This window comes from Lepisosteus platostomus, chromosome 6 (assembly GCF_059453375.1).
Source record: "Lepisosteus platostomus isolate fLepPlt1 chromosome 6, fLepPlt1.hap1, whole genome shotgun sequence".
Classification (NCBI taxonomy): Eukaryota; Metazoa; Chordata; class Actinopteri; order Semionotiformes; family Lepisosteidae; genus Lepisosteus; species Lepisosteus platostomus.
Genome location: NC_142616.1, coordinates 26356219 through 26366781, shown reverse-complemented (window position 1 = coordinate 26366781; position 10563 = coordinate 26356219). Strand labels below are relative to the sequence as shown.

At 34.9% G+C, this 10563-nt stretch overlaps 1 long non-coding RNA gene across 1 annotated transcript; it reads left to right on the top strand.

Moving 5' to 3' along the window:
- Positions 1-4327: 4327 nt before the first annotated feature.
- On the top strand, positions 4328-10230 carry LOC148661394 (uncharacterized). The gene is made up of 4 exons (XR_015939817.1): positions 4328-4588; positions 6168-6206; positions 6519-6739; positions 8328-10230. It is a non-coding gene; the product is annotated as an uncharacterized LOC148661394 (long non-coding RNA).
- Positions 10231-10563: the final 333 nt, after the last annotated feature.

The window sequence follows — 10563 nt, the reverse complement described above, 5'->3', positions numbered from 1 at the left end:
CTGAAGAGCCATGGTTTCAACAGCTGCATTTAAATCTGGAAGAACAATGATAGAAGGTGCCAGCGTTGCCACAAAGTAGCAGATCATTGATATTCTCCCTAATGCAGTTTCAGTGCTTTGATGTGACTGTGAAGTAGACTAGAGAACTTTATTTCATAATGTGCTGTAGGATCTTAATTGCAGAAGGTTTAGGTTTAATTGTATGCTGTTAGATAACAGGAAATACCGACCTTGTATTGAGAATGGGAGTGCTGCATTTTTTGAGAAAAGGAGTCAATCTAATTTTGTAAGCCGAATTATAATAAAATACAAAACATTAGATTAGATTAAATGTCTTGCTATCAGTAATAGACCTCTAGGATACCTTTGGGGATTATAGGTAAATATGAGAACAGAAGTAGGCAGAACAGTGCTTAGAAGTATAAAATACTGTAAACTATATATACTGTATATACTGTAGACATGGGAGTTCCCCCAAATTGTGTTAGATCGCCTTATCTTGGAAAACATTTTTATTGCACATTTAAACAGTATATCATGTCTCTTGTAAAGGACCAACATTACTGATTTAATAACAATGCAAAAAAACACTAAATATTATAGCAAAGCTTTAAAACTTTTACATACACTTGGTTAAAAATGCCTACCAATGTAATTACTGTACTGTATATAGTGGCTTTTTTACAGCCTACATCAAAAGCCAGTGTTGGCATTTTCTTTCAGTAATCATACATACAAAATGTACTTACTGGGAAGCATTTAAGTTACTGCAAAAGGTCACTTATTCTCAGTGGTATTTAACTCAAAACTCACTACAGGAGGCAGTTTGTGAAAATGTCTTCCATGTAGCCAATCAATACTGTGTGTTGTGGACGCAGTGTGCAGTTAAACAGCCTTACTTCAGATCTTTAGCAATTGAAAGTATGCACTAACAGAATTCTATACCTTGTTCAATGTTTCACAAATTAAAATTTATAACAAAAAATAATATGCATAGAGCTGACCCACTATTTTATTTTTAATGCTACCTTCACCATTAATTAACCATTCTCTTAGCTTAAATCTCCACAAAAATGATACATAGGACCAAAAACAGAGACAACACAGTTAAAAGTCTTTAACTGTGAAACCTGGGTTTTTCACCAAAATGCAGGTTAATCTAGAATTATAAACAAGCAGTAGTTATACAAATAGATTGGTGACTTTGATTGGAAAACATTGTGTTCTGTTTCAATACAAATTTTGTAACATATCAGTTATAAAGCTGATATACTGTAACTGGTAGGTTCTATAGAAAAAAATCACTCTATCAAAGAAGGGAACAAAATTCATAGATGTTAAAGTCTACAAGAAAATCTGAAAAAGTTAACTCAAGTGTTTTATACTGATACCAGGAAATCTTTATGTAGCCACACTTTAAAATACTGGGCAGTTCTGTTAGTGATATGGCGATTAGGAATTACTACCTGATCAACCTTATTTCTTACAAGAGACTTCAGAACCCAAATGATAAACTTGACAGTAATGAGCTGGGATTAACACATTTTTGGCATTATTCAAAAGTGCACACAAATGTAAAGACACTGCTCATCTTTATTTAGTGTGGCTTTATAAATGTAAAGAGTAGCCAATTACTAATTTGTACAAATATTTTTGCCATATTTACTGTTTTTAAATGCCATTGAATAGACACGTAATATTGTGCATTTTGTGTACTGTAGTTACTTCTGTGAACATTCCTGTTTTCATTTGAACATGAGGTTCCAGCTGTATGTTTGTAGCTCTTTTATACCAGCCTCTGTGTTTATCTAGGAACAAAAAAGTCAGATGAACCCCAGCAACACAATTCTCACTGCACATTTCATGGCACAGATAAAGAGATTCAATTTTCACCTTCCTCAAGTCTTGTTCATTTTTCCATTTTTTCCCACGTCAAGACAGCTGCCTTTGATGTTGGCAACTAATACACAAGGATAAAAAAACACAGTTTGGAGAGAGCTGACAGATAAAACAAGAGCGGAGCACCATTACTCAACAATCCTGCATAATTAGAGTACCTTAGCACACTGTAGACAGCAGCCCAGTTGAATTATCCAGGTCCCATCCAAGGTGTGTATTTTCTGACAGGTTTAAAAGCAGCACAGAAAATTTCCATATCATTTCTGCTGTGAAGTGCTTGGAAAAACCTTTGATGGAAATATTACCAGGAACTTTTGTGAAACAACAAAGAACAAATGAGAACCAGAGGCATAGAGTCAAGCTGAGCCTTGAAGCAAACAAATTACTAAACTTGTTCACAGACACAAACAGTCTTGCAATGTACAACAGAATGCAACAGAACACTTTTTAACCAGTTCCCCTTAACTTGGACTTTGATTTTGATGTTGTAGTTGGAAGGAAATCTGCAACCAGTGTACTGTTTTTTTTTCAGTAACATACTTCAGAATCCATATTAGTCATCAACTTTCAATCATTTGTCAATCAGTCCCATTTTGTATGTAATCATGTAAGACAATTTAAAATATTAAAATGCTGTATAGTAATTCGTTATATGTTTGTAAGACTTCTGTGTTTCTTGTGTAAGTAAAAAAAAGAAATAAATACTTTAAGTTATTGTGTCCAAAACTGCCATGTATTTCATCCAGTGCTGGGTTCTTCATGTACAGTATCAGTGCTTTGGTGTCCTTGACTAATCCTTGTATGTATTAACATTACTTTCACAAAGCCAAAAAAGGTTATTCAGAGATGGTAAATGTTTAACGTATCTGAAATTACTAATTTCTTTAAAGAAAAGATTGAATTGGCATCATTTTAGAAGCATTGGGAAGATAAATATTTCAAAAAACATTTGTTTTTTAGACTGGGGAATTTTTGTCTCTGTATTTCACTCTATCAGCTATGGATACAGTGGTTGCTGGCTCTGGATCTTTATGTGAGACTAAACAGAAAAGACATTATTGCACCCTAGATAGGCCATTGCATTGCGGTAGCCAAGAGCTAAACTGAAAAAAGGGTTTTAAAGGGAGGAACAGGTGTGTCACACTGTGGGGGTTGGATGTGGACCAAAAGAAATGGCCCAATCGTCATCCCTCACGTTCATTATCTGCTTCATAATTAGGCCACAGCTTCGATAGAACTTAACTCATGCCATATGGGCTAATGTAGTAGCGAAAAAGACCCCCTACACAGGTGACAGTCTGTCAAAGTGAAGGCCTGTTAACATAAAACCAACAATACCACAGCTTTTATATCTACATGGCAAGGTGCAAAAATCCTTAGAAAAGAACTTCACTTTGATCCAAGTCTCAGAAGAACTTGTAGTGCCTACAGGTAAATAGCTAGCTTGCTGAGATTTGGTAAGGAACTTGGTATAGATACTGTCTTACAGAAGCAAACTTCAGAATTTAGATTTCCACGTACAGAACAAAGTAACAGAGGTTTATAAATAATGATATACAGTAATGTTAACATAGCAGTAATATTTTCTGTAAACATCATCAATGATGCTCTTTCATACCATTCACTGAAGACATATGAAACAACCAACCAAGCAAAAAGTATTCAAACCTGACTTGGTACCGATACAGGGTATAAATACAAATATATTGCTTAGCATCACAAGAATGCCAGCTTGACTGTAGTGAAGACATACTAACATTTTCTCTCTTACTGGAAGTTGTAATATTTTTAATTAGTAGAACTGGAGTTGTATAAAATGCATTAATTCAGTGAACACATACTGTAGCTAATACGTTCACTCCCACGGCTCAGGCCAGCAGTTTTTCACCTTTTCTGCTCAGAGCCTCCAGGCTGTTCAACAAGCACTAAACCGCCAAACCAGAACTCCAGCACTGGACGTCAGGGGCTAGTAATGCTTAAGTCATTTTTAGTAGGGAAATTCTGTGATATCTGCGTGTCAGGCACTCATAAGATTTTGATCACCAAATCAAATCAAATCACCAAACACAATTATACCACAATGCCTTTTATAAATTTATCCTGAAAACTGAAGTACCTTTAAAAAGGGAATGTGGAGAATGTCTTTCTTTAAAGAACAATTTAAAGCATTAGTCATCTTGGAAAAAATATTTTTTGTGAATTATAAGATAATAGTGCTAAAGAAAAACTGTTAAAACCAATTTTTAACTTATAACTTATTCTATAAGAAAGCAAAGAAAATGTATTACTTGAACTTCACAGTCACTTTTCTTTGGCTTGAAGACAGCAGTTTCTGTGTCAGAATGCAAAGCAAGGCATTATCCTCAGTATGGTAGCAAGGCAAACTTAATTGTCTCAAAGTGCTTGTGTGAATGTGTTGGTACAGAGGACTGCTTTGTAAAATTACAGCTTTTGGCACTACTTTGTGCCTCTGGGTGGTGTTGGGTAAGAGGGTAAGAAACAGAAAACAACAACATACTACTTAGTACTCTAAAAGACTCTCTAGTTGGAGATGCACAACAGTGTTGGGGTTTAGCACAATTTCCCCCCATTCAGCTGAGCTTTTGTTTTGTAAGTTATTAAGTGAAGACAACAACAACAACAAAACAACCAAAGCAGGACAGCCATTCAGTAACCAATTGTGCAGCAAGTAAGTGCTTCTGGAACTGAACATCTGTTATTATTAATCCACAATACAACACACGTTCGCACTGGAGTCTAGTTTCTGTTCACAGATTATTTGTGGGGCAGTACTAATGTGTGACTTTAGCCTAACCAAGTCTCCTTATGGAAATGGCAAAAGAGAGATCTGTTGTTTTGTTTCACAGTTTGTGCTTATCATGTCAATAAACATTTGGAATTAAAAGCTCCTCAAATGCGATAATTCATTCAGCGTCAAATAGTGTGTGTTGATAATTATAGTTGCCAGGAAAATCCAGCACTGGAATATTCATTAGATGTCTTTACTGCAACGTCTGAGCTCTTGATTTAATGAATTTATTATAAAGGACTAGCATCCTAGTTAGATTGTAAAGAATTTATTGAGAAACACTCCTGCAATACAACAAAGAAACAACTGGATTTTAATAGAAAAGTTCAGATCTCATATTGTAATTTCTTATACTGTACAATACAGTATGTATAGAATGTAGACAGTATTATGCTGTTCAGCAAAGGTATCTAAAAAAACCATATGAAGAAAATGAAACAGAAATAACATGTTTTTTGTCTATATGTTAAAGTACTTAATTAATAAAACCATTGTAATACTGGCACAAACATATGTAAAACTTCCAGAGAAAATTATATTTAAATGAAAACAAAGGAATATTCCCATACTAACACAGCCTCATGACAGAAGTATGTACTGCAGCACCCTTTTATATTTGGGCTTGATATGCTAATGCTGACTGAAATATGCTTTGTGATAACTGGTATTCGTTTCAGATTATCGCTGGTACCTCAAGAGAATATTCCGGCTTCATGTGTTCCCTTTATAACATTCAATAGTTTTGATCCGTGAGATATCCAGTTGGGATGAACATAAGCTCAGACTCAGGAATTTGTGCTGAAGCGGGTTTTGGCATGCTAGCTATACAAGATTCAGTAGATAAGGGGTTGTCTCCATGAATGAATGTGAATAAATAACTTGTAGAAACAAAGAATGCATCAAAGAAAGTGTGAGTGGAAAAGTGGTTGGCAGAATGATACACTGTGTGGAGAGACAAAGACAAAGGGCTCTTTCATTCCACCCACCTCTGTACCACATTCTTAATATTGACCAGCACTACACATAAAATCAAATATCCAACACACAGACATCTAAAAAGATGGAACAGGCAGGGCAGAACCTGAAAGCATCTACTTTTATAGAACCTACTGACATTTGTTTAAAATTAAAATAAATGGAAGCATCCTTTTAAAATGTGCTGGGAAGACAGCTTTAATAAACAGACAAATCTAAAGTTACAAGCATGATTCTTTCAGCCCAAGAAGTGGAATCAATATTTATTCATTATCATGTGAAATATGTGGTAAAACGGCTTGCCAGGGGTATTTGAAAAACTGTGACTGTGTTACGACACTGAGCTAAACCAATTGTACCAGCAGTGAAGGAGATATGGATTTTTAAAAAATTAGAAGATTTTTTTTTATCAAAGTATAGCTTTAACCAGAAACTCTATTAATAATTTGTAAAAAGAATATAAAATATTAATTGTATTTTTCAGAGTGTTGGACGTCAGAGCTCCACCTGCTGTTTTTTACAGGTATTACATAAAGACTTGCTCTCCAGAACTGGCTGTGAATTCTTTTGCAACTTAAGTACATGCTTCTACAACTTAGATATTTATCAGCTACTATTGAAGAGTTATTAAACTATGAATAAGGTGCTACAGAGTGTTTCTGATACAAATACTATTTTGTGAGATTTCCAATGCATTGGAACTATATAGTCAGTTAAAATATACACCAACGTTGAATAATATCATGTATGCAAAAACCAGGACAATGTATTATTTTTAGAGTTTTAACTTTTGCTTTTTTTCAACACCAGTGTCAAAAAATGTTCCTCAAAACAGGTTTCTTAAAAATGGTGAGAGAAAACTGGAGCACCCAGAGAAAACCCTCTTGAATCCAGAGTGGACATCAGAACTCCTCACAGAAGACTTTGCATTCCCAAATCACGCCCAGAACCCGAGAGCGTGAGGCAGCAGTGCTACTGTAACTACCACGCCACCATGCTGCCCTCTGCCTTTTCAGTTTTTGAAAAATCTCAGCTGTCTCAGTGGAGTTAAACTTGGTAAGCTTCAAACTGCATGACACTCAAAAGCATTAATGATTTCTGTTGCTGATGGTTTCCCTCACTTTTGCAAACCAATCCCTACCCTTTTCTATAATTTATCCCTCAATCGTCACAGTGGAGCTGTCTGTCTCTTTACACGTCTTTCAGTGCCAGTATGATGTACAAACTTCGCAGTCTTTTCTTCAGGTTTAAATTTCTTTGATGTTTTTTTTTTCTACTCGAATGACAACTCTCTTTTTTAGAGGGATTGTTTATAAAAGTGAAGTTTAGAACTTGTGCTGCTGCTGTGGAAATTCCTTAACCCTTTCTGTTTGGTTATTGTGAGAGGTTGATAAAAGCTTTGTCTGACATGGGGGTCTGAAATGGAGAAGCTTAAGAACATAGGAAAAGGAGATTTTGTAAGGCTTCTTTAAAGACATGCGCATACCTCGAAGGAAGAACTAGCCTGGATGGTGAATGTCTTTCAAGTAACATCAAGAAAACATGTTGTAACAAAAGAGTTATTAACATTCTTGATTTTCAAGTGACAGATATAGTCCATATTTTACAGTCAGTTGCAGAGAAAGTGAAGTAGCAGAGACAGAGCTGAGGAAATGCAAGGCCAATAGTACTATCATGGCGATAAGATTAAACAGACGGACATACAGTACAATACAAATGGCACCACAATTGCAGGAATTACGATTTTATTTTTTCCAAGAACCATATATATTACATATATACACGCACTTGATCAGGGCTCCACAGCCTAAATGTTTTTTTTTTTCTTTTTACTTTTCAGCACGGAATTATGTGCCTTTGCAGCTCTAATGTTATCACAGCTCCCCAGCCTAACCTCTTTGGACTACAAATATATGCATACATACTGCATAATATGCAAAACCTTGTGAGATTACACAGGCTTAGAATTAATGTAAAAGGCCTAATTTTTAGTATACCAAAGAGAACATACAGTAATTAATAATCTTCTAAAAATAGGTTTGATATGCTTGGGATGATATGGGCATAAACATTTCTACTGATACATAAAATAGTAAGTGTTAAGTAGTAGTAAGGGAGATGGGTCCTTTGTTAAAATAGATTTCACTGTATATATGGTATATTACTAATATAATTGCATTATAATAACACAAATATGAGGTTAACATAATTATTGGAGCTGAAAATTCTTTTTAAATGTTTGTCTTTCAATGATTCATACTATATAAAAGAAAATACACAGAATTCATGAAAGTATGCAATGGTAGTGTGGTTGATGGTGCTGTGTTTAAATCCAGGCTAGGAGGTCTTCTTTAGGGAATTTCTATGTTTAGGGAATTTCTATGTGCATGGGTTTTCTCCATGTACTCCAGTTTCCTCTTGCAGTGCAAAGACATGCTGTCCAGGATGTCATTTCTAAATTGCCTCAATGCCATCCTGTCCAAGGTGTAGTTCTGCCTTGTGCCCTGTGCCTGCTGAATTAAACTCTGCTCACCAGAAACCTCTAAGGATAAAGAGGTTACTGAAAATGGATGGATTGATGCAATGAATTTGTCACAATTTGTTACTGTTTAATTAATCTACTTTTGTTTCCGTCATTCCCTAGAACTCTGATTCTCTGATAGTCTGAAGTGTGGAGGACTGATTGTTACTGGGAATCCTGCTGGTTTCTAGCCTTTCAGACTTGCCTGTTTGATCGTGACCAAACAGCCTTTCTCAAAAAGATGTTTGCAGAGATTGTGAAAAAAGTGTTATGCTGTAGAGAAATATGACTGTCACAGATGAGGCTCACTGGATTCACTATAAGAGCAATCGGTTCAACTTGTCAGTGAGTGCACAGCCAGAGGCATTTTGGCTCCACTGCTATTAATCACATACTTTTCTTCAGGATGACATTCAACACCAAAACACGCACTGATTATGAAAAAAAAACATTAATATATTTGTATGCATACATGCAAACACATACTGTACATTTCCAGTATATATACTGTAGAAGTATGGAGTAGGTTAAACTGCAGAGCATGTATAAATGACTAAAAAGGATATGTTGCACACAGGATATAAATGATTAAAATACCATTGGTTTAGATGGTTAGAAAGAAATGTAACCACAGTACGGGGAAACCTGTGAAAGAGACTTGTACTGCACTATGGTTAAATTTCTTTCTAACCAACTAAAGAATAACTTGTTTTCCAAAATGTCTTGAAGCATTTTTTTTCTCAGTTATTTGAACCTCATGCTCAACATAAACATTTCCATTTCTATATATAAATACATGTATCTACCTGTATATGTGTGTTTGTATGTCAATTATATAAAGTGTCTTGCAGCAGTATTCAGGCCCTTGCATAGTTTTCACAGTCATAACTCTTTGAAGTAGAAATTAAAATTTGATATATGCACAACCTACTTCACACATTCAAAACAAAAGGCCAAAAAGAAAGAAGTAAATAAATAATATGCCCAAAAAATGGAAAAGTCATGATTTGCTGTGGGAAACTTAAATTTATGCTTTAACAAGCAACACAATTACATGATTTCAAAATAATGTGAATCAATGCCAAGCAAAGAGAAAACCGGTAAGGTTTGGAACTGCGAGGCCTACAGTGCCTTTAAAAAAGCTATCGACGCAGTGGCAGAGATGCGACCAGATTTGCTCAAATCAACAATATCCCAGTCAGTCTACAATGCTGGGCTATAGCAGGGTAGAAAACCCATCTAGAATTTCATGGAATTTTAAGTGTTACAGCAAACATGAGGCAAAAGGTTTTGTGGTGAGACAAAACTAAACTGGATCATTTTGGCCTAAATGCTAAGTGTTTCATCTGATAAAAACCCAAGATAATGCATCACTAAGTCAACACCTGTTGTCAAGCATTGGGGTGGCAACATTATGTTATAGTTCTGCTTCTCATTAACACGTACAGTATAGCTTGTCAAGACTGATGAGAACATGCTGTAGATGGAGCAAAGTACTGGCAAATCTGCCAGCAGGAAAACCTGCTTCAGATGTAAAACTGGGACAAAAAAACACCTTTCAGCAGAACAATGATTCAAAGAATAAAGCCAAAGCTATTTTGGAGTGGCATAAGAATAAGAAAATGAATGTCCTTTAGTGGCACAGTCAAAGTCCTGACTTGAATCTTATAAAGAATGTGTGGAAAGACTTAAAAACTGCTGTACATGAATGGCCACAGAAAAACTTGAGAAAGCTTGAGTAAATCTCCTAAGAAGAATGGGAAAATATTGTACTAAACTAGTGTGCAAAACCGGTAGAGACTCATGGCACTAAGATGCTTCCACCTAATATTGAGCTTGTTTGAATGAATATGAAATAAATAAATATATTTCATTTTTTTAGTTTTTGCCTACATTTACTGTGATTTGTCTTATCCTTAGAAATATTCAGTTTGAGAATTTGGGTTTTAAATACAATATTAAAAATGTGTGAATGCATCATTTTGTAATTTCAGAAAAATTGGATACTGTAGTAATGGTCTGAATACATTTTTAAGACACTGTACTGTATATACTGTACTGTATATCAGACTGCACATTGTTTATGTCATACAACACATAGAATCTAAAACAGAATAAAAATCTAGTATTAAGAAAAAGAACTAATTGCAGAGTGTCATTTCTCTTATCTTTTTACCAAAAAAATACTTTTTAATGGATACACCACCATTCCTTTTGGATATGTACTATTTTTGTAATTAAAAATAGGGAGAAAAAAATCAAGATATGATTTTGATAAATGTAAAATTAGAGTCTTTGGCTCAAAATACTCATCATTAGCTCCACAGTACTGTTCATGAAGAAATTCATGAGTTTAGAT